The sequence below is a fragment of the Lynx rufus genome, unplaced genomic scaffold (genome assembly GCF_022079265.1).
Source record: "Lynx rufus isolate CCGP_SWC_20201006 ecotype Redwood Valley unplaced genomic scaffold, mLynRuf1.p SCAF_3, whole genome shotgun sequence".
Taxonomy (NCBI): domain Eukaryota; kingdom Metazoa; phylum Chordata; class Mammalia; order Carnivora; family Felidae; genus Lynx; species Lynx rufus.
The window spans coordinates 16,883,976-16,905,868 of NW_025814845.1; the positions used below are offsets into that span (position 1 = coordinate 16,883,976).

Consider the following 21,893-nt stretch of genomic DNA (forward strand, 5'->3'; position numbering starts at 1 on the left):
CATATGTGAAATGTGGCATTAAATACCTTTTGAATTTGCCCCGTAAAAGACCAAATTCAGAGCATTCATGAAAACAATTTATAGTTTCATTATACACTCTGACATGAGCACTTTGTCATTATGGACGCTCACACAAAGCAGAGAGAGAATCAGCGCTCCTGTACCATTGGAGTCAATGCTCTTTTATGGACAAAAAGCATTACTCATATATAGTGCTTGCTTGGAACTGACTTTGTTAAGTTCAATTTCAAATAAATGAAAGGGGAAAAAGAGAGTTTTGTGCATTAGCACAATTTTTTTTTCCCTTAAAAAAAAAAAAAAGTAATTGCTTAGCTTTAAAAACAAAGGGGAAAGAAAAGCCATTCTGAGACGGATTTGCGTTCTAAGGGAGGACACTTCCACCTTGGGTGAATCTTATTCCTGGCAGTAATGAGGTTGGAATCCTGCCTTAAAACGTCCTGGATTTTTAAGACTTTGACATCGCCTTCATGGAAGCAAAATGGTTGTATTGCCACTGTGATTTTTCAAGAGTAAAATCCCCAGTGAGTAAATATCAGAGGAGAGTGGCTCAAAAACCCTAAACTGCAACATCCTAAAAGAGGTATTGAGATTTCACAGGAAAAATCCCATTTACACACAATTTAGCCGATCTGCCCTTGTGCCTCCGGTTCTGCGGCCGAGATCAGAGGCCTGGGTTGTCAGTGCTGTTAGTCCTGGTGGCAGGAAGATGGCCACCCTTGTCCCTCCAATTGATCAGATCCAAATCTGAGGCCCCAAAGACCGTAAGGTGCTGTAGGCAAGATTGGCTGTAACAGCCGGTCTACTGAAGGAGAACAGGGAAGGGCCGCCACCTAAGGGCAAAGTGGAAATTCAAGTTTCCTGACCTCGAACTGCAGTCTGATGGGATCAGAGAGAGAAGCTGTTTCTCTCCCAAGGCAAGGTCCAAATCAGGCCTCGGAAGCTGTGAGTAAGAGGACTCCCTTCCCTTGGGTCTAAGGTGCCCGGCAGGAAACAGGCACAGAGGCCTTTGCCAAGGCCCCGTGACCTGGGATTTGATAAGTGCAGTCCTGCAGTTCTAGTCCCTTCAGGGCATGGAAAACAGGACAGTTATTCCTTCACCAAAGGGGAAGAAAGCAAACTTATTCTGTACGGAACCTAGAGCCCCAGCAACAAAAGGGTGGTCTCGAGGAAGCCACTGCTGGACTGCTCTTCCTTCTACTATGGTCTAGAACAGCCAACTGCAAAAACTGCATTGTGTCACTTATTTTTATCAGTAGAACCCTCAGGCTGAAGCCTCATTGCTGCAGCAGCTCTAAGCGGTGCTGCCCTGGCGAAGGTGGGGACACCTCCCCCACAGCGCCCTGACCCCGGTGTGGCAGCACCAAGAAGGAACACTAGAAAACGCTGCTCTATGTTCCCCTGGGAAGCCCATGAAAATGCGGGTTCCCGGCCCCAGCTCAGGGAACCCACTGACTTGGAATCTGGAACCGGCTCAGGAATCTGCATCGTTAGCACACGGCACGGGTGATTCTGACTTCATCTACACTTGGAAAACACAGGCTCCGGGGACCTCCAGCCTCGTGCCATCTTGGAAGTTAGAACCGCAACTATAGTAGTCTGGAGAACCTGAGAAGCCAGTGGCAGCCCACGGGTCCAAGGGCGAGGCAGGCTCTCAGGACTGTTCCGGGGATATCTGAGCCACTTTGTGTAGAAGAGAAGGGTTCTGAATAAGTACAAGCATGGACTATGTTTTATTGCATCTGATCAAAGAGCTTACATATATTATTAAAATAACAATAGAAGGGTGCCTGGGTGGCTCGGCTGGTGAAGCGTCCGACTTCGGCTCAGGTCATGATCCTGCCGTTCCTGAGTTCGGGCCCCGCATCCAGCTCTGTGCTGACAGCTCAGAGCCTGCAGCCCGCTTAGGATTCTGTCTCCCTCTCTCTCTCTGACCCCCCTGCCACTTGCGCTCTGTCTCTCTCAAAAATAAATAAACACTTAAGAAAAAATAACAACAGAAAACTCTGGAAGGGTTATGTGTGTGGAGGGGATGATACTGGGGAATGGGATGGAATTTCTTGTACTCGTTCTAAAATGGTGATAGGTTAGTCCCTATGGCAGCTGTTAACGTGACCCATTTCGTATCCCTCCAATTGGAAACAAACAACGACAACAATAACAAAAACTGCAAGGAAAGGAAAAGGTCCCCAAGAGCCTCCTTGTTGGCAGCTGTGAACAACCAGCAAGTGCATGACTCCAGCCCCAGCCCTGGTGGCGGGGCGGGGGCGTGGGGGGAGGGCAGAGGGAAGGGGGGGGCAAAAATAGAACAGAAAGCCAGACAAGCCAAGTTACGTACTTGAGACATTTCAGCTCCTAAAGGAGGATGATGGAGGAGGTGGACAGCAGAAAATCACCAGGCAGAGCCAGAAGGCCTCCATCCAGAAGCAGGTCTAGTGAGGAGCTAATCATGAACTTCGGGGACCCTGGGAGAGCCACAGAACAAACACACACTGCCTGGTCCTCCCTTGGAAAATGAGAGGGGTTCCCAGGTGCCCTGTAACTTGAGCGACCCACGATTTTAACACCACCATCCAATAGCAATGGGGGTAAAGGGTGTCTGAGAAAACACTGGGGGTGAGGGGCTCCCGTCCAGGAAGTATGACTCACTTCAAGCACCCAGAAATCTCTTCTTCTGCCTTATCTAGGATGGAGCTGGCTCAACGATTTCCAGAGACAGGCCAGGATAGTGGCAGTTCCAGAATCTCTAGGTAGCAGAGGCTAAGGACACTACCTGGTTGCAAAGGGTGCTGGGCTGAAGCTGTGTTTGCAATAACTATGTACGATAAAACGAGAAAAGGCCAATGTCTATGTGGTCGACGTTAGTGTCTCCCTCTGACATGTCCAGTTCTCCTTTCCTTCCAGGCACATGGCAGGACTGTCCCTCGTCATGCTCTGGAGTGAGATAGAGCCATGTTACTTGCTTTATCCAGTAAAGTGGGCCTGGAAGGGACACGAGGGACTCCCAGGGTGAAAGCACTGAAGAGCCAAGGTAAGAATCCCCAAGCCTTCTCCTCCCCTGCCACAACACATATTGCTATGGAGACGTCACAAGAACAAAAGAGCCTGCAGTGTGGTACCCACATGGCAGACAACTGCCCTGATGAGTCATCTGGGTCCATGGAGAAATTTACATGATCCAGAAGTAAAACTTTGTGGTTGTTAAGGTACAGAGATTTGGGGGAGGTGTTTGTTACCGCAGCATAACTTAGCCCATCCTGGCTCATACAGTCCATGTCAAAGAAAAGGAGCACAGGGAGCCTGGTGGAGATTATATTTGTGCACCCCACCCTCACTGTGCTGCTGCTGAATCACCACAACGATGAAGACACATAAGTATTATTATCATCACTATTAACAAAAACCAAAGTTTTTGTGACAAATGCTTTCCATGTATGTGTGCCTTTAATCCTCACAGCAATCCCGTGAGGTTACTCTGCTGTCATCACATTCATTGTCTAACGAGGAAATGAACTTGAAATAAAAGAGTTCATGTAATGTGCCCAGGGATGGACAGAGTCAGAATTTGAACTTAGATCTTTGTAGGGCCAACCCCTTGAAACCCCAAATCCTGAAAAACTAAGCATTCTGTGAAAAAGAAAGAAAGAGAGAAAAAGAAAGAAAGAAAGAGAGAGAGAAAGAGAAAGAAAGAAAGAAAGAAAGAAAGAAAGAAAGAAAGAAAAGAGAAAGAAAAAGAAAGAAAGAAAAGAGAGAAAGAAAGAAAGAAAGAAAGAAAGAAAGAAAGAAAGAAAGAAAGAAAGAAAGAAAGAAAAAGAAATCCTCAGAATATTCATGGAGTTGGTCACTACGTTGAGTCGGTATTCCCAGCACAAGGAGCTATGGGAGGGCAGTTCTGAATTTGGCTATGTTTTAGACCTAGAACAAACGAGTGAAACCTTTATCTCTTCGCCCACTCCCCTCTAGATCTAGGGGGCCTACCTCTTCTTTCCTCAGATTCTAGGCCTGAAGGAAGAAGGAAAAAAAAACAAAAACCCAAACCAAGAGGATCCACAAGCATCTCTCCCCTGTGCTTTTTGGGAGGGAGCCAAGTGGAAGCAATAAGTTTTCTATCCACTTACAAGAAATGGGATAAACTAAGGGTGTCAGAAAAGAACCAGAGGGCTGTTTCCTCCAAAGAGGCTTGGTCGGAACAGTCTTGTGTAAGCTGTAGCTGGTCTCAGCCACTCATTCAACAAATATTTTCTAGGTGCCTTCTCTGTGGGAGGCACTGAGCCAAACACCAGTCTCCCCAAGGGATAAATGGTCCTGTTGATTTTGAAAATGAAAAACATGATACCTGGATAACAAATCTTATTTCCACAATCCCTTATGGGTTTTTCTGAATCCCCCGATGTTTGGAAAACTGAAGACATGTTCACATCCCATTAGTGACCTCAGCTGACGTGAGGGTGTTTATTCTTTTTTTTTTTTAGTTTTATTTATTTTGAGAGGGAGAGAGAGAGCACATGTATACAAAACGTGGGGGGGGGGAGGGGAGAGGGAGAGGGAGAAGGAGAGAGGGAGAGAGAGAGAGAGAGAGAGGGAGAGAGAGAGAATCCAAAGCAGGCTCCACACTGTCAGCGTGGGACCTGGTGTGGGGCTCAAACTCATGAACCGTGAGATCATGACCTGAGCCAAAATTAAAAGTTGGATGCTTAATCGACTGAGCCACCCACGTGCCCTAGATGTGAAGGTGTTTATGGTCTCTATGCCACTAAATGTCAATATTCATACATTTGCTGAAGACAAATCAATGTGTTTGATTATTGACTAGTCACTGCACTGGAGTTTGCTGGGGCCAATACACAATGTACCATATGCTTAAGGCATTTCCTCTCAGATTCCAATAACTTCAGGAACTGAAACGCCTCTGGGGCCCAAGGAGTTTAGACACAGGGAACCTGACTTTTATTTGAAAGTCACCCTTGCAAATCTCTACATAGTCTTGACGACATGTGTGTGACTAAAGTCCAATCTTTCTTGGACAATAATTGTCCCACACCTAAGCATTTATTGGATATTGACTTCCTCACATAGGCCAGGAAAAACTAAAAGTACATTACATGCAGAAAATCTTCATGCTGCCTTAAATGCTATGTGTCTATTCCCATAGCCTCCTATTTTCTTTATTATTTAGAATTAGCATTGAATGCTGGAGCTGGGATAAACCTCACAGGTAACCCAAGCGACTTGCCCGACTGCAAAGAACAAGGTTTCTGGCCTAATAGTGTTTTCCAAGTGGTGGGTCACGACACATTAGTCTGGGTAGTGAAATTAATTCACCTGCAATGTCATTTTCTTTAAAAAGAAAAAAAAAAAGATGCAGAACAGAAGATATCCGTGTGCATCCCATGAAGGTAAGCATTGTTTCACCAAGCTTTTCTTTTGGAGCATGTGTGTAGGAATAAACACACGTATCTGCATATCTTCACACATTTAGTGTGGACTGCCACTCCAAAAGCCTATAAACCACTATTCTGTAAAAAGCCACCCTGCACATGTATTCATTCATTCGATGGATGTTTCACGAAGGCCTCCAAGGGAGGCAAGAGTGGGATGGAGGTTGGTTTTATGGGCAGGGGAGGAAAACTACATACAGGAGATGGCACTTGATGCATTTTGAGAGTTGAGTGGGCATCATGGCGCCCAAATAAAGCCATTATATCATGGAGATAATTAGTTCTTTGGGACTGAGGCACAACCCTGATTAATTAATACCTGCTCTGCCCCCCTCACTGGGCTTCAAACGGAAGGTGCTATGCTAAAATTGGACTTTGTAAACTTTTTCAAAATTCAAGGTACAACGTCCATGGCACTTAAAGCGAATGAAACACTTTCACAGACATTCTCTCATTTGATGGTCAACCTTGTATGACAAGTGGGACAAAAACTGTTTTCCTCATTTTAAAAAAGAGCTGAGATTGTCTTCCCCAGAGTAACAGAACTAACTACTGTCAGCTCAAACCAGGACTCTGACGTACAAATTCCAGGCTCTTTTTAGTATGCTATATTGGTCCCAAATACATTATTAGCAGGTCCACACATTACCTCTCTTAGATCTAACCATATTTTTAAAAATGTCTATTTATTTTTGAGAGAGAGAGAGACAGAGACAGAGAGAGAGCAGGGGAGGGGCAGCAGAGAGAGACAGAGAGGGAGACAGAGAATCTTCTACACTGACAGTGCAGAGCCCAGCGTGGGGCTCAAACTCTTGAACTGTGAGATCTTCACCTGAGTTAAAACAGGAGTCGGACCCTCAACCGACTGAGCCTCCCAGGCGTCCCAGGGTCTAACTACATTTTTAACCAAACGCTCTCAGAGACAACTGTGTACTCGGAGTGGTGCATTTTGACTCATAGTGTGTTGAGGCCTCGTTTGGAAGATAGGTGGCCCTCCTGGGACCCTTTTCAATCATATTACACGGGGAAGGACTGAGGCGCAAGAGGCCACCTAGCCATCTGCTCGGTCACCAACCAACTCCGTCCCGGAGAGTTCTGGCCGCCTGTGTACTGATGAACACACTGGGCTCTTCGCCGGCTGAGTCACGTGGATGAGATGCATAGTTTTTCAAAGGGCACTTGCACACGGTTACGTAAGCTGTGACTCAGGCCCCGGACCCTCTTCTCTTCATTCACTCAAAACCTTACCCCCCCTCAACCAAGGGGATCGCCTTCAGTCCAATGGGCTTTCCTGTCATCTCTTGCTGGTTTCATCCAAGTTGGTGTCACCAGCTCAGCCTCTCACCTGCATTCACTCTCGTCTCTAACTCTGTGTCTCCATCTGAACATCTGAGAGGCAGCTTCAACTGAACCCTCACTATCCCCTTGAACTTGCCCTGCCCTGAATCTTCCCCATTGGGAAGTGGTACAAACCATGTTTGGTTTTCCATTAAACCTTGGAGTCCTCCTTGCCTCTTTTCTTTTGCTCGAAGCCCTCATTTGCTTCATCAGCTAATGCCATGGGCTCTACCTTCACAGGGTATATTGAATCAGGTACTGCTCACCCACTTCCCCCACTCTCACTCTTGTTCCAGCCACCATCATCTTTAAGTTTATTTATTTTGAGAGAGAGAGAGAGAGAGAGAGAGAGGGAGAGAGCGCGTGCGCACAAGTGGGGGAAGGGAATAGAGAGGAGAAAGAGAGAATCCCAAGCAGACTCTGCACTGTCAGCACGGAGCCCCATGTGGGGCTCGAACTCATGAGCCATGAGATCATGAGCCATGAGATCATGACCTGAGCCAAAATCAAGAGCCAGACACTTAACCGACCGAGTCACCCAGGCGCCCCCGCCATCATCTCTTGATTAGACCGTGGCCCCAGCCTCTTGCTTCACACTGTCTGCTTCTACCCACCTACAGTCCCTGCTCCGTGTCATAATGAGAATGATGCTTCTTAACGGAAAGCAGATGGTGACATGTAGTGACTCAAAGTCCCCCACGGCCTCCCATCACATTTAAAACAAAACCCAAAGTCCTCCCACTTACCCTTGCTCACTGCTCTCCAACCTCACTGGCCTCCTTGCTGGTCTATGACCACATCAAGCCCACTCCAACCTCAGGGCCTTGGCCTTGCTGCTTCCTCTGCTTGGATTGCAGACTTGTTCCCTGGCTTCCTTCAGATCTGTCGTTAACATCTCCTTCTCAGGAAGTTCGTCCCTGTCTGTAAATACCCAGACTCTCAATCCTCTTACATGGTGTTACTTTCCTTCATTGCACTTAATACTTGATCTTGAGTTATGTAACTGATGACTATTGGTTTATTTTCAATATCTCCCTCTCCATGGCCACGAGTGCTTTGCTTTTTCATTCTAGGTGCCCCACATTCAGAATGATGCACGGTATATAGCTGGTGCTCAATACATACATATAACGAATGGGAAAATGTCATGCATTTTCTTACTATATCTCACTATAGCCTCAACGGTCTGTGTGACACATGTGGTTTTATCCCCATTTTATGGATTCTCAAACTCACAGCTGGTAAAGACCACAAGAATCACCTAAACCAGACCCCTAATCATACAGGTGTGGAAACTGGAACCCAGACGGTGCACTGACTTACCCAGGGCTGACTAGTAGGACCCAGAGCTGGACCTAAGCTGAGGGTTCCTCTCAGCCCAGTGCGTTTCTCTCCACACACCAAATTAAGGCACGCATCCCTGGAGAGACATAAGTGCCTATAAACGTAGAATGGTGCCTGGTACTTTTTATAGCAATAAAAATTATTAATAAAATAAAAGAGAGAGTAACAGATGATAATAAGTAGCCTGATCATCATTCATTAATAGTCACGAACTATAGTATGCTAAATGCTATAAAGACATACAAAGTTCCCAGAAACACAGGAAAGGCAGCTTAAAGCAATGGTTGAGAGCATGGCAGAAGGAACTGGGACACTGCAGTCAGATCTTGACTTTACCACTCACTAGCTATGTGACCAATTATTTAGCCTCTCCGTGCCTCAGTCTCTCCATCCGTCCAGTGGGTATGATTATAGTATCTTCATAGGGCTAGTGTGAGAATTAAAAGTATTAGTATGTGTGAAACATTTACAATAGTAAGTGCCGTATGTGCATTGCTATTCTATTTTTCATCACGAGGAGAGGATCACAGCTCGGCAAAGAAGGTGCTCAGAGAGTCAGAGGAAGATGTGAATGTTTGAAACGGATCCCAAAGGACAGGTGGAAGGATTGTTTTGCTGGGGGGGTAGCTGCGGTTGTGACAGGTAGTGGTGATGGGAAAACCGTACTCCTGGCAGGGAAACGGTCCCAGCAAAGCTCAGAGGTGAGATGCCGGAAGACAGGCTGTCCGCATGGCAAGCAGCGTGCTGGGCTGTCTTGGGCGGAGGAGTGGGAACGAAAGCTACCTAAGATAAAGCTGGAAAGAGAGGCAGATGGGTGGTCAGGTCAGAAAGGGCCTGGAAGTGGTGTTGAGGAGTTCAGATTTGATTCTTCCAGCAAGCAGGAGCCCCGAGGGTCTCTGAATAGGGGAGTGACATTAAGAATCCTTTGAGGAAGACAATTTCGGCCTGACATTAATGCGGTGTAAATTATCTTTGACTATACAGCTTGGGTAAAATTTGCTGCCAAGCTCGCAGGGGGAGGGGAAGGCAGCTGGGGTTCAGGGCCCCGCTTTGCAGACACACCTTTGGATCCTGCAGTTTGATCTGATCTGTCAGGCCGACAAAGAACACACTGGCTTTGCTGTTTCTTAATGTGGATTCTGTTATCACCTTGTCTAACGCAGTTCTGTTAGGCGGGGTGCTAGCCAGGCAACCGGCTGCAGGCACTGGGTTAGCCTCAGCCACGGCGGCTGCTATCAGAATCTTATCAGTGGGCGGATGGGTCACGTGGCTGCCCAACCGCAGGTCAAAGGGCGGAGAGGAGCAGGGCAAACCTCAGGAAACCGGCCCTCTGGCCAGGGGATGCACACTTGGTTCTCCCTATCTTCCATCGTTGCTCCCCAGTCAAGGCGTAGTTCTGCCTGTTAAGTTCATGTGTGGCGTGGGGGCCACGCCCCCTCTTCATGTGTGGCGTGGGGGATATTTGCTCTCTTCTCGGCCCAAGAAAAGGAGGGTTTGGGTTTGTTTTCAGTAAAGGAGAAGGAGAAAACAAATTAGTATTTTTTGAACGTCTACTATGTGTCAGGCACTGTTAGGAGTAATAACGATGAGAAATGTAGACTTTCTTTTCATTAACAATAGTAATTAGTGGCATAGTGACCACTATTTAGTGAACATTTTGTTCCAAACTGTATGCAATGATCAACTTGAAACATTATATTCAATCCATACAGCTGCTCTATGACATAGGTTGTATGATTAGCCTCATTTTAGGCAGGAGAACACTGAAGCCCAATGAGGTCAATTTATCCTTCATTCCTAAAGTAGTAGTCAGTAGCAAAGCCAGACTGTTCTCTGCGTTGGGTTCTAAGCAACAGGACCCTTTAGCTGTAAGTGACAGTAACTGATACTCTAACGCAGGAATGTACTGGAAGGATATTGGCACTCATAGAATTGGCAGAAGGACAGAGAAGTCGACTTGGGAACAAGTAAGCAGCGAGATGACTCTGGTGGCTGGAGGCAGGACGAGGAACCACCAGGTCTCAGTGCAGGAAAGATGAGGTTAGAAGCCACCGATCGGGGCAGAACGGGGTAAAGTTTCAGCTTCTTTATCTCTCACCTCAAGGGGTGGCCTAAAGTAGATCATGTGCCATCCTTTGCCTGGGGGAGCACAGGACACCCACACTATAGTCTTGTGCTCTGTCCCTGCAGATTATATCCAGGGGTAATGCCCTCCTACCCGGGGTGTTGGTGCAAAGAGAAATGAATGCTGGGGAGTGAGAAAACAACGACTGTTCACCAGACTAACCTAGGTAGATCCATTCTATTGAGCTTATTCCTCAACTTTGCTAAGGTCCTCCTTCTGGTGGCTTATGAATAAAGGTTGAAAAAGAAACAGTGCACATTTAATAATAATTCCTTTTATTCTGATTAACCTCTGAGACTCTATCAATCACACCCAGAAACACATATACAGTGGTGAAGTCTACACGCTGCCGTGGGGTATACACCTACCACCTGGAGAATGGAGAAAACCACACACCAAGTACACGGGGTAATCAGTGAACGTGAATGCAATAAACGGTAAAATATGCCCGGTTTTCGGCACGTATGCTAGACCTCGTGAAACACTTTTATTATCCTCTCCAAGATAGACTTCTTTTGAACTGCATTTCAATTGTATTTTTAAAGCACAACTCACAAGTCATCTGTCAATGTCAATCCCTACCTGCATACAAACGCCACGTAGGTAGCCTTGTGCTCTCATCCTAAGAACCGAGACCTACAGTTTTCACCGAGTGGCTTTTATCTACCCACTTACTGTTATCTGCAATAAAGCAAATCATAATTTGCTATAAGGAAGATCATAATAATTAAACGACTATCTGAAATACCACATTACTGTTTAGATGGCTTTACAGCTAGACAAATGCGATGAGAGATAAAGGTGGCCAGGCTGTCAGGGAGGGAGCCTCTCCACCGAGTGACTCTCTCCCTCGAACAGTGACTCGTGGTCCTTGGCGATTTTTACGGATGGGGTCAGGCTAGCTCTCGTTAGCCGCTGCGAGAATATTACCTGCTAATCCCCAAAGGCTTCACAACGTGCTGATAAACTCGTGTGGCTGAAGGGTTCGTGTTCAGGAATAATTTAGAAACTTCTCAACTGTAGGCTCCCTCTTTTCTGAGGGTATTTCCCCCTCTGGTCCTCCTCTACTTCCTACTTTCTCACTGCCCTCTTCTTACCCTATTCTCCGTCCTCCATCCAGGAATACCTCCTTTCTCACCCAATATGCGGCTTCGGGCAAACAGTATCTGACAATCGACATAACTTCAACTTCCAATAAGCCACTCCCTCCATTCTCAGAAGCCCTACTCTGCCCTGCCCAGTGATGTCTGGCCGGGACCATCACGACAGCCTCCTCTTGCCTCCTTACCTGTCTGGTCCAGGTATGAATCCCTTTGAAAACCATACATCAGGTCCTGCCACTCACTCACCTTTAAAAATATCCCTGTTACGGAGATTGGCAAACAAGAGCTCTGCGGTACCTGGCTGCAGTCCGCTTCGGACTCCTCCTGCCCTCTTCCTGACTCCTGGTAACCATGTGACATTCCAGGTACACCTGAAGTAGGGCATCACAGCCACCAGCCCACCCATCTGCCTCCCCACCGACTGAGGCCTCCCTGCAGCCAAGGTCCAACTCATTCACCTTTGCGTCTCCAGAGCCAAGCTCCTGACCAAGAGTTGAGTGCTCAATACACTTTACATTTGAGATGTAAATGAATTTTGATTCCCACTAAGCTGAAATATATTTACCTATTTGTAATATATTTTTTAGGAAGCTAATCAATTATTATTTATTATTAAGCTTAACTCTCGAAAGTCCATTTTTAGCATCATTTAGAAAAAGAAATCTGGTGGGGCGCCAGGGTGGCTCAGTCAGTTAAGCGTCCAACTTTAGCTCAGGTCATGGTCTCACGGACTGTGGGTTCGAAACCTGCGTCAGGCTCTGTGCTGACAGCTCAGAGCCTGGAGTCTGCTTCAGATTCTGTGTCTCCCTCTCTCTCTGCCCCTCCCCTACTTGCACTCTGTCTCTCTCTCTCTCTCAAAAATAAAAAATAAACATTTTTTAAAAAATTTAGAGAAAGAAATCCGGTTGCAAAAACTTGATATGTATGGAGAGGTCACAAGACAGTTCCTATAGAATTGCCATAATGGCATTTGTAATTTCACCTCATTTTTATTCCTTAAAACGAGCGCTTCCCCATATCACAGGGGTATAAACTTCCTTTACACCTTCATTCTCTGAAATCTTGCAGACTGACCACTCCAGATATACAGGACTGTCACTTAGGGACACACTGAACCTTGCCAGGCAGAGTTTGGGCATCTATGGAGTAAGATGCTAAGTGGGGCCAACCCCACGTGGACAGTCATCTCACGGAGGTCCTCCAGCCTGCGGCCATCGTGACCACACCACACTGACTCACCCGTGGGAGCAGGCTTTGCCAGCCACGATCACACCCCAGTCTCCTAAGCACGTCCACAGCCCTGTTCCAAATCTGTGTTCGCCCCTGTAATTTTTAGATAACACTTCAGCAATTTCAGGTTGGTAACAATGATTCTAATGCCATTCTCTAAGATGACTTTTTTTTTTTTTTTTTTATGATCTAGCTTTCTCTGAGTCACCATGGCGGCTTCCCCCTCTTCAGTATTACTTTCGACAGGCAAACTTTGATGATTTGAATGCCCCAGGGGATGTGCTGGAAATTTAAGTTAAGTGAGATTTCAGGTAATTGGAAGAGTTTATAATGTGAACTATGGTAGCTGGGGGGTATGTGAAATTCACTGACAGTCTTGGTTAAGTGAAGTTAGGAATAACGAGGGTTTGCCTGAATATCTATTTCAATCCTTCCCTCCTGTTATTCCTTCCTTACTCCCTGTCCCCACCTTCTCAGTCTCTGTACCGTCTGAGTGCACCCCTGTTCTTTTCAGGCCAATAAAAATTAGGAGGAAATGCAAGGAAAAAAGACTGCTTTCCTTCTAGTTGGCCATAAATGGGCTAGGAAATCCCTCTCATTTGCTGAAGACGGCATATATTTTTAAAGACCATTGCTTGCCTAGAGCGACTTTGGTCTCTCCCCAGCACTAGGCTGATCTGACCTTGCCTCCGGCTGAGATGCTGATGGCAAGGCGTGCAATTCAGGTTTGTTTCACAGAGATCCAGGATTCGGGATGGGGCACTAAAATCGCCCACGCATCTGAGGTTCACCCTTTTCCATCCAGGCTGCCAGGGGCCTGGGGTACACTAGCTGTAGCCGACAGCCCACATCACAAACACTCACATATACAATGACATGTTAAAACATGTAACAGTCACACATGGAATGTAATGAGAGATTCACTAGGCACTTCATTATGGGATAATAATTCAATTCCATTGCAGAAAGCTTTTCTTGTGGGCTGGGTACCAATAAAAAGCCAACAAAGCATGGACAACATTTTGGTCAAACTGTCTTTGAAAGCTATAAAATTGCTGTGGCTCATCTTCCCCCTGTCTCAAAAAGAAATCATAAAAAAAAAAAAAAAAAAAAAACCAACCCTGGGGCACTTGGGTGGCTCCATCGGTTAAGCTTTCCACTTTAGCTCAGGTCATGATCCCGTGGTTCATGAGTTCGAGCCCCGCGTGGGGGTCTGTGCTAATGGCTCGGAGACTGAAGCCTGCTTCGGATTCTGTGTCTCCCTCTCTCTCTGCCCCTCCCCTGCTCACACTCTGTCTCTCTCTCTCAAAAATAAACATTAAAAAAAATAATAAAAAAAAACCCTAAAATCCTTACTACTGTTGAGCCACAGTGACCGCTGTATATCTATCTGCCCCTGACTTCTCAGATCTGCCCTCAAACACCGTGAGGCAGTGCCTCCACTTCCCAGATGAGGCTCAAGTCGTTTGCAGAACTCCAACTGATTCCAGGACTATCCTATAACAAAAGGGAATTTGGGAGGCACAGAGACAAAGGCACTATTGATAGACACAACATGGCACCTGGGATTTAGAGTGAAATTATGTGGCTTCCATGGGCATCACCTACCACTCACCCCCTCTGTATCTCAGTTTCCTCTTACATAAATGCTGGGTGAACGACCATCACCATAGTGGACTCTACTCAGTGCCCAAAGGTGATTCAGTATTTCCCATATATAAGTCATTAATCCTTATCACAACCCCAAAAAGTAGACATTCTCCCCTTTTACAGATGAAGAAACTGAGGACCTAGGAGATTTTTCTTTTTTTAAGTCACACAACTTGTGGGGCATCTGGGTGGCTCAGTCTGTTAAGCGTCCAACTCTTGATGTCAGCTCATGTCAGGATCTCACATTTTGTGGGTTCAAGTCCTGTGTCGGGCTCTGTGCTGAGAGGACGGCGCCTGCTTGGAATTCTCTCTCTCCCTGTCTCTCTGCCCCTGCCCAACTTGTGCTGTCTCTGTTTCTCTCAAAATAAATAAATAAACTTAAGAACAAAGTCTCGCAACTTGCCGGTGGCAACGGTGGGATTTATTTTTTTTAATGTTTATTTATTTTGAGAAAGAGAGAGAGAGAGAGCAGGGCAGGGGCAGAGAGAGAGGGAGAGAGAATCCCAAGCAGGCTCTGCGATCTCAGCACAGAGCCCAATGCAGGGCTCAAACCCATGAAACGTGAGAACACGACATGAGCTGAAATCAAGAGTTGGACGCTTAACTGACTGAGCTACCCAGGCACCCTGGAAATGGTGGGATTTAAACCCAGGCCTGCCCCACCTCTCTCACAGGAGAGTCATAAGGGCTCTATAAGACAATGCATGTTTTTTTTTTTTAAAAAAAAAAAAGCACTCAATAAATTCTAAAGGCACCAATCTTATTAATAATCACAATAATCCAAAGAACTGCGTTCATCCTATTCAAAGAAAGAAAACCAAGCTCCATTCCTAAGTTTGTCAGCAGACCTTGGCTTTGTGAAAAATATCATCTCCCTGCTGGGATGAAGTGTTCCAGAAGAGGGTCAGAGTGCTCCAGATGAAGACTCAACTCAAGATGGAGCATTTGTGGGAGTATTCCCTGGCTTCCATCTCTTCCATACTAGAGTCAGGTGCAGATACTCCAAGGCAAGGAGGTGTTCCGTCCCTGTCTGCCCCCGAAAGGCAGTCATCTGCAGACTAGAGATCTTGAAATCAGACATGCAAATCCATCACTATTTTAATTATCCAAGGAAGTAGAGCTCTTACCACCATCTGCCAAGATGCCAGCCAATCGTGATCATCACGGCTCCCCCCAGCGGTTCTCTCTGCATGAGAATCACGGAGTCATCATTAAAGGGCCACTTGGGCCCCAATTTCCGCCTACAGGATGAAGGTGTCCCCAGCTGAAGCTTGTGAGTGGGAGCTGTTTTTGCCTTCTCTCTATGCCTAGCTCATATTTTCCTGAGCACTGTTAATTTGCTCCTGAGCTTGTCATTATCAGTTTCTTACCACCACCTCCAGGCAGTACTGATTAGTGAGAAACGTTCCTCAACAAGAACTGTCAGTTCAGAACTCGGCCCCACGGCAACAAGTTAGGTGGAGATTCATTCTGGAACATGGGTGGATGTGCAGTTCTGCTGATTCAAGTCGCAGGCTTATTCAGAGGACAGACTAAACTATAAACACTAATTAAGGCGAGGGCTCTGTCCAGGTCTGTTTCCCTGGCTGGTAATGGTGCAACTGGGTCGATTATGCTAGCAAAGGGCTCCTATGGATGATCTCAATTTAGTATGGCTTTCAGGGAGGATGGCAAAGTCCTCATTGTCTCCACATCACCAACAAGCCACCAGCCAACACTGGGCATAATTTTATGGCTTCTCTTGACAGCCCATTTGTCCACCACAATCACGGTTCATCAGAAGAGCATTGAAACGACAGTAACATGGGTTGCTTCAGTTTGTTCCTCTGCAAGTACAGACACAAGACCTGGCGCTTAAAGGATTCCTTTGAGGGGCGCCTGGGTGGCGCAGTCGGTTAAGCGTCCGACTTCAGCCAGGTCACGATCTCGCGGTCCGTGAGTTCGAGCCCCGCATCGGGCTCTGGGCTGATGGCTCAGAGCCTGGAGCCTGCTTCCGATTCTGTGTCTCCCTCTCTCTCTGCCCCTCCCCCGTTCATGCTCTGTCTCTCTCTGTCCCAAAAATAAACGTTGAAAAAAAAAATTTAAATTAAAAAAAAAAGGATTCCTTTGGAGAAGACATCACTGATGCAGGTAGCATCAAGGCGTGGGCATTTCTCTTTCAGTAAGGAAAGTCACTGATAATCAAGGTCACTACAGACAGCAGCGTCAATAGGACTGACTAAATATGTGACCAGGCTAACCATTCCAAAAGGAGATGAAATTTTAGAGGCAGAGAGACCTAAAAGCTCATGGAAGGCAGTGGATATCCCAAGTACGTTTTGGGGGGGTGGTCAGACTTTCTTGGATTCCAGTCCCTGCCCTGCACCTGTAGCTGAATGACCTTGAGCAAGTTAATCCATCTCTTGCTGAGCCAAAGACCCCTTACTTGTAAAAGGGGGACCATGATAGTGTGTCCTTCGTAGGGTCTGCGACATAAAGGAGGTAATGGAACAAGATATCTAGTCCAGTCACTGGCGTGAAGCTGGCATTTGCTAAGAGGTTATTATTTTTTTTATCTTTATAATCATCATCATCCTCCTCATCATCAATCATCATCATCATGTTCATGCTATATCATTAGGACTGTTGCTGTCTGTACTGTGTAGGAGGGTGCAAAGACCAAAGTAGTTAAAACAAGTCTTTGGGAAAGACCTATCAAGCCTGATGGGCCTAGACCCCAGATATGGCCGTGGAGGCATCGGACAAAACACTAAGGGCAGACCCTCCTCCACCACTGACCATGTGCCAGGTACTGTTCTGGGCACTTCACGCACATTAGTTCATTTGGTCCTCACAATGAGGCCCTAGGAGGTAGGAGTTACTATGATCCCCTACATCTCCTATAAAGTGCTGGCCAAGAAGAGGGAAGCAGAAGTGTTCCAGGAGACTTCTGGGAAGTTGCCTTAAAGGAAGGAGCATATTCTTCTTCATGTTTTCTTCCTCCTGCAAAATATTCATCCCGAAAATGGAAAGCTCCACTGTTGGAACGGTGGATAAAAGAAACAGAAGGTGCCTGGGTCCCTGAAAAACTGTAAGCTGCCATATCAGTCTTAAACGGTCTTCCTCTAAAGTCACTGTACTTGAGAGAGAAATACAGATAACTCTATCTTATCCAAACCACTGCCGTTTCTGGTATTACGTTAAAACTAATCCTAAATAATCTGCCAACACACCCAAGCAACTGATACTGAGGAAATTTGGCACCTTTTAATGTAAGATATGTAACTGAGTTCATAAGAGAGCCCTATGTCACCCCTGACAGGTGTCACTGGATATCCATGATACAAAACTGTGTAAGTACCATACTGAGGTTTTCATAGAGTTTAAATGAAAGAATACTTCCTTCTTGGCTTGATAATTCAAAATACACACCTCCTAAAAATGAGCACCACACTAGAATGTTTTTTCATTCGTTCACTCACTCATCCATTTGGTAGAGGCTACGGTAGACCAGGGGAAACATAGACTTTGGAATAAAAAGAACCCGAGTTCAAATCCCAGCTCTTGTATTGCCAGCATATTCTCTTATGTTTACTTATCAACTCTTAGCCATATTGATCACAGCAAATGAAATGGTGGTAACTCTAGCTGCCTCTCAAGGCTGTTGTGAGGTATAAATGAAATGCATATATAAAGCGTTCAGGGCTGGGCACATTAAATAGCACCCGATAAACATATCCTTTTTCCTTCAAATATGTGCCTGCACCAAACCTTAGATGAACCTTATATGTATGGCACACAGGGCTTAATAAATGGACACATTTGTTAAGAATAACTTCACTGGGGCGCCTGGGTGGCTCAATCAGTGAAACATCTGACTCCTGATCTCAGCTTAGGTCGTGATCTTAAGATCGAGAGTTCAAGCCCCGCGTTGGGCTCCCTGCTGGGTGGGGAGCCTACTTAAAAGCAAAACAGAACGAAAAGAATAACTTTAGTGCAGTTAATAATAATAATGATACTGAGAGAGTAGTAGCAATCACAGCAGTGGTCGTAGAAACAGCGGTAGTAAAATAATCAAAAGCTAAACAGAGAGGGTGAAAATAAGGAAGGTCCCCAAATGTGTGCGGTTAATACCTACATGATCAAAACTTAACTGTTCAGCACGAGGTCGGAGAATGTTTCTGGAGAAGTGTGGAATTTTTCTCATGAATCCTCACCAATGTTTCCAGTAATCAAAGCAGTGATCTTCCTTGCTCACCAAGCAATCTTATAATCTTAAAAGAACGTCTCTCTAAAACCCAGGTGTTTAAATTGTCCAATGAATTCCTCGCCTTTTTCAAAAATGAATTTTTAAAAAGAAGTTGATGGACAGGATGAACGAACACCCTAGAATCTGCTCTCCTGTACAAACCTTTACACCGAGTGGTAAGATGCCAGATACCCTTGCCCCAGCGCACAGGGGTAGTTATTAGGTCGTTCAGCCTAACTCATGTGCATTCACAGAAACTAAGTAAGCAAGGGAAGATATAAGCCGGCTGTGCAAAAAACCACGGGAAAACCTTAAAGTCACTGTCCCCGCAGCCTATTCTAGAGTTTAACAGAACTCTGATGGCAGACATCTGGGTGTTCTGACAGTGGGAAACAATGCAGTTAAGAATTTCTAAGACATAGGCTCAAAGTCCAGCAAATGTATAGTTTGTCGACACGGTGTAATCCCGTGCTGCCACAGAGACTGATGTCGATGGAGATGAGTTAGTGACGTGGAAACTGTTCACGACTTATTGCTGAGCAAGAAAAAGAACACCTTATAAAACAGCATACGGTGACAGAATTCAAAAAAATGCTTAATGGGTGCAGGAGGGGTGGGTGGGTGGAGTCGACTAGGAAAGGCATGCAGAGCCTTCTGGGGAGCTGAGAATGTTCTATATCTTGACCTGGGTGGTGCACATGCAAAAATGCGTTGAGCATTCACCGTGTGCATTCACTGTATGTGTGTAGCATGTGATATAAACTCATTTTTAGAAATAAAGGCCTGGAAAAATATCTGAATGATTAAACACTAAAATATTAACAGTAGTCATCTCTGGGTACTAGAATTATAGTTATTTTCTTTTAAACATACGTATATTTTCTAGGGACAGTTGGTTGAGCGTCTGACTCTTGATTTTGGCTCAGGTCATGATCTCATGGTTCATGGGATCGAGTCCTGCATTAGGCTCTGTGCTGACAGCACGGAGCCTACTTGGGATTCTCTCTCTCCCTTTCCCCTGCTCGCTCTCTCTCTCCCTGAAAATAAAAATAAATAAACTTTAAAAAATGAATAAACATACGTATATTTTCTAAGTTTGGGGACCGCTTAAGTTTATTCAGATATTTAAAGCCAAATCCATCATGATCCAAAGTTTTACCATCTCTAGGTAATACCTTCAGTCACTCACCTCTCTTCGCCACCCTTTCTCCATTCACAGATTCAGGCCGACAAGGGTAGGGCCCCCACAGCTGCCCAAGGAAACTCTCTGTGATGGGGGCAGGTAGGATCCAGGGGAGGTGGATCTGTGGCATTATCAGATTCTAGTACCTCTGCGGAGCCCCTGCTCAGACAGCACTGGGTCACCTGGAGCACCTGCCTGCAGCCTCCACAGCAGAGGTGGCATCCTGACCGTCCTCCAGTTATGGCCACATCTGCAGGTGTCCCCGACGCCACTGTTGCTCAACTTCCAGCCTCTACTGAAGTCTGGGCAGGGATTTGGAACCCGACCCCAGAAGTCTCTATCTCAGCTCAAGTTCTTGGGCTCAGATCTAGGTCAGCTGGCACGAGCATGCAGAGGATAGGAACCCAAGCCTTCCGGTGGGAGAAACGTCTGACTTGAAGTTAAAAGGCCTGCCTCCACATACTTGCTTCTTGCCAAGTGACCATCAATAAGGACTCCGAATTTCCATTTCTTCACACTACCCCCTGCTCATTCTAACTGACGAGGTGGTTATGAGGATAGGGGAATGGAGAAGAAGGTGACAGCATCCCATTGGCTTCTGCACCCTAACTTTTAGCAAGGTGCCTGAGGCTGGGTTAATCCTCTTAAGCATCAGTAGAAGAAAGACGGATGTAAGGTACTGTTTTTATGTATTATGTCCTGTGATGAGGTGACCACAGAGGCCAAAGCAATTGCATAGCTTCTTTGCATGAGAGTCAAAGGTGGGTGCAAACAACCTTGGCACAAACCCTTCTAGTCCAGGGTGAAGGCAGAGGCTGGGTACGACGCACGATAGCACAGGTCAGAGCCCGTTACAGAAAGTAGCTCTTTATAACTAAATGATTTCCCACCCGCAGCTTCTGCCTCTTGTCAAGCAATATATCTGATACGATAAAATTTCAGTTTGGAAGAAAAGAAAGGACAGAAGGGGAGGTTGGGATGGAGAGAGAGAGAGAGAGGAAACGACTTCTAGTGAATTCATAAATCCCTTGGAGCTTATTAAAAGGAGATTTGACTTACTACCTTTAACAGATCACAGTCTGTATTTGGAAAGTCAGAAGGTCTGTGAGATCAAATGGATACAAGGGGACTTTGGGGAGAGAAACACACGAGAATGTTGTTCTGACGAGCAAACAAATGGATGTCCTTGTTTTAATTCAGCAGGTTTTCAATGCAAGTATTAACTGAGAGCCGGATAGGCTTGTCATCTCTTTCAGATTTGTCTACAAGCAGGACTTTGTGCTGGGTATAATGGCAGATTCAAAAAACATGCACCCCTTCCCACTCTGAGTAACTCCAGGCTGGAGACAAGGCACGTACGTAAATAATTCCGACCTGGTCACAGAGGTGCACCTGGATGCTATGCGATCGCAGGAGGCCAAAGACCTTCCAGTTGGAGGTTAAGGTGGTTATGACTGAGCCTCGAAGGAGGAGTGAGAAGAAGTAAGAGAACCAGGGTTCCTGCCAGAGGGCACAGCCTGAGCAAACCCCAGGTGGGTGGAAACGCTGGCTTCCTGCAAACACTCAGCGTGCTTCTGTTTACCGAGAACACAGGACATGTGAAACGGAGATGTGCAAAATAAGGCCGGATCATTTGGTTTGGATGAAAGTAAGAAAGGCCTTAAACGACAATAAAGTCTGAGACAAAGTGAGAGCCAGCAGGAGCTACGGAGGCTTTTGACCAAGGAAGGGTCAGATCCCAGTTTTGCTTCCAGGCACTTGACCAGGCAGTGAGGGAGAGGGCAGGAGGGCAGAAATGGGTGCAGGAGGCAGGGAGGCATGTTCTCCAGGGAGGAGGTTACTGTTAGTTCTTTGCGAGCAAGTGCTGTGTCCTGAGAACTGATGTCAGCCTACTAAGAGGCTTATTCAGGACCCCACCAAACGTGGGAAGGAGTTAGCAATGGCTCTGAAGACCAGAGCACCATTTCCTAAAGCACAGGACCACCATCTCGGCTGCAGAGGGTTGGGGACTTGGAAACATACTTTCATATATATCACCTCACTCTAGCCTCATCTCAGGTGAGGGATACAAGACGGATATTGTTATCCTCGTTGCATAAAGTCCAGAGAAACTTGAGGTCTTGGGGAAGTCATGAGATTCGCCCAACACTAAGTAGCTACCTACCGACGGAGCTTGAAGACTTACGTGACCCAGCTGGTGAGGATACCGGTCATGGGCTGGCGCCACGTGGACACT

General features: G+C 46.2%; 1 protein-coding gene across 3 annotated transcripts in view; it reads right to left on the bottom strand.

The window, feature by feature from the left end:
• CCDC149 (coiled-coil domain containing 149) overlaps nt 1–21,893 on the bottom strand; it is a 96,934-nt gene that overhangs the window by 63,056 nt on the left and 11,985 nt on the right. The gene's annotated exons all lie outside the window — the stretch shown is intronic.